The sequence below is a fragment of the Manis pentadactyla genome, chromosome 14 (genome assembly GCF_030020395.1).
Source record: "Manis pentadactyla isolate mManPen7 chromosome 14, mManPen7.hap1, whole genome shotgun sequence".
Taxonomy (NCBI): Eukaryota; Metazoa; Chordata; class Mammalia; order Pholidota; family Manidae; genus Manis; species Manis pentadactyla.
Genome location: NC_080032.1, coordinates 23,331,813 through 23,334,693, shown reverse-complemented (window position 1 = coordinate 23,334,693; position 2,881 = coordinate 23,331,813).

Genomic DNA, 2,881 nt, shown 5'->3' with positions numbered 1-2,881 from the left:
CCAGAGTCCTGGTGTTTGTGCCGGGCTGGAGCAGTGACGCCCTCTGGCCGCCAGGGAGAGCAGGGCGGCTCAGATTCAGGAGGCGCAGCGTTGAGGGATCGCAGAGCTGCAGAGCCCGGGTGGCGCGGGGTGCCAGGACGTCCCTAGGAAGGACTGCGCGGGTCGGGAGAAGTTCTGGAACCAAGGAGCACAAAGAGCTTACACTCTAGAGGGGAAGACAAACAATGTCGTTTCATGGAGTGGTAAATGCTAAAGAAAATAAAACAGGTGATGAGATTGTGTGGAGGTGAAGCTGGTAAGGGGGATTAGTTTCGATGGAGGGAAGACCTCTTCGGGGAGTTGACATTTGGGAGCCAGCCATGGAGAAATTTGGGGAAAGAACATCCCAAGAGGGAACAACAAAGGTAAAGGCGGTAAGGTGGGACCGCGCTTGGTAGCATCTAATGACTTTACGATCTCTAAAAATGAGATGTCCCCAATTTTACTGCCCTGAGCCCAAACCTTCTGGGTATAGGAGACGGGAGGGTGTTAGCCAAGAGATTTTGAGGCAGCATCCTTGCTCAGCAAGCATAGGACATGGTTCCTGGTCTGAGAGGTAGAGCTGGTAGACCCTCAGCTCTTCCCTCTACCCTCAGCATGGCAGTCATCCCCCCAGTGCAGATTCACTACCCCCAGCCTTGCTCCGAGGGAGGACTACCTTTGAAAAGACGTTAGTTCATACTCAAGTGTGAGTGGCCCTTGCAAAAAAATGATGCAGTTGGGAAAGAAGAAATTGGTCCCTAAAACTCTTGGAAGGAAAACTTTCAAAACCAGAGAAGAGGAAGTAGGGGTAAATTGGGTCTCTTTCCTTCTGCTTCTGATAGGAAGCCTTCCCTGAGGATGAGTCAACTCAGAACTAGGAGCAGATGGATCTCAGTGTAAGAAAAAAAATCTGAGTATAATGAAGGGAACTGGGGATATGTTTTTTCAGGTTATAGAAGAAGTTAGGGCTTCTGGGCTCACGAATTCAGAAATGTAAAGGAGAGCAACGAGAAGCCAAAGGAATGGCAAGCCCCAGGCTTAGAAATGCCCTCCCTCTAATTTCCCATGGCTTATACAAAGAAGAGAGATTCTGTACCCCAGCAGGTTGCAAACTCTTGGCTCATGGACCAAATCTGGCTCACAGATGTGTTTTTGTCTGCGTGGTTTTAAACAAATTTTAGTCAACATTTCACAAAGCTGAGTATTTCACATACAAATTCTAGGATTCTGGTCCTTCTTGGAACAATCAGACAATTCTAGGTTTGCCTTCCTGTGCAGGAACGATCAGCTGGTTCCAAGTGAAGTATGGCTTTTTGGAGTGCATGTGGGCAGGGCAGACCTTCGTCAGCTGGGTATAGACTAGGGAGCTGGATTGTCTGGATTCACAACTCAGATGAGCCACTTGCTAGCTGTGTGCCCTTGAGCAAGCTATTTGACCTCTCTGTCCCACTGTTTTCCTCATCTGTTAAATCACAATCATACCTATCTCCTAGCGCTGCTATGAGTTTAATATCAAAGATGTTGAAAATAGTAGCTGACATAGTGGCAGTGCTGTGTTTACTCTTGTTATTTTGGGTGAGGGTCTGGGTGAAGGGCTCTTGCCCAAGTCTACCTGGTACCTCCCCCTCTGTACCCCACCTTGGTCTGCCCTGTGCATGTGGATGGCCTCAGTTGGGGCCTTTTGGCCCCCACAGCAGAACCAGTGAAGAAAGGATTTATCCTGTCGATGGGGGCATGGGGGGTGCAGGGAAGTAGTGGATGGATTTGGAGAATAAGGGAGAAGGATAATCAGACTTGGAAAAGGAGAGAGGCCCAGGGTTTTGGGGGCCTGAGCTCAGGTAACCAGCTGCAGCAATGGTGGGCAGAGCAGGGGACTATAAGCACCATTGACCATGGTGGAAAATATGGCAGGAGGAGTGCGCTCAAGGGGAAGATGAAGGAAACTCAGTTTGGGTGTGTGCTCCCTTTGGGTGATTGGGCTGGATGCCCTGGGTTGTCCTCAGCTGCCCTGCAAGGTCCCACAGGGAATGTCTCTTCCAACCCCATCTGGGACCTCTTAGACCTCATTTCCTCTACTCTCCCTTTCCCTCCCTCAGCTGCAGTCACACAGAACTTGCTGGTCCTCAAATTCCAGCCAGGCTCCTGCCCCAGGGCACTTGCACTTATTGTTCCTCCTGCCTGGAATACCCTTCCCCACAGGGCTGACTCCCTTATATCCTTTGAGTTTTGTTCACATGTGGTTAGGCAGATTTCCCCGATACCCTATTTAAAATTTCACCCCCTTCTCAACAGACACTACCTTCTCTTAGTTATTTCTCTCCTTATTATAACATTTATTCTTCCTGTTTGCCTGGTTCACCTTAAAAACACAATCATCATGAAGATGTGGAGCATGTTTTCTCTACTCCTATATCCCCAGAGCCTAGAAGAGTATCTGGCACATAGTAGGTACTCAATGTCGGCCTGATAAATGAATGAATGGTCAGCAGCTCCCTCTATCTTCTTTCCTGGCTCAGCCTCACCCTCAGCTTTTTCTGTCCCTACAAATTCACCTTCAGGGTGGCTGTTCAGCTGTCTAGATGTACAGTTCCGAACACCAGCCCACCACTGAAGGACATCTCCCTTGCCTTAATTTCTTTGCTCACAAGAGGCTGCAAAGAACTCCTTGTACATTCCCTGTTTGGGATTGTCAGGCCCAGTTCCTGAAAGTGGAACATTTGGGCATAGCGTTTATGGGCATTTTAAACATTGTTAATACTTAATTTTTCCTCCCAAAGGTTGCAGTGATTTATGCTTCCTCTAAGGGTGCATGAATGCCCCCGGCCTCATGCTAACTGATGCTGGATGTTTTCCAACTTCT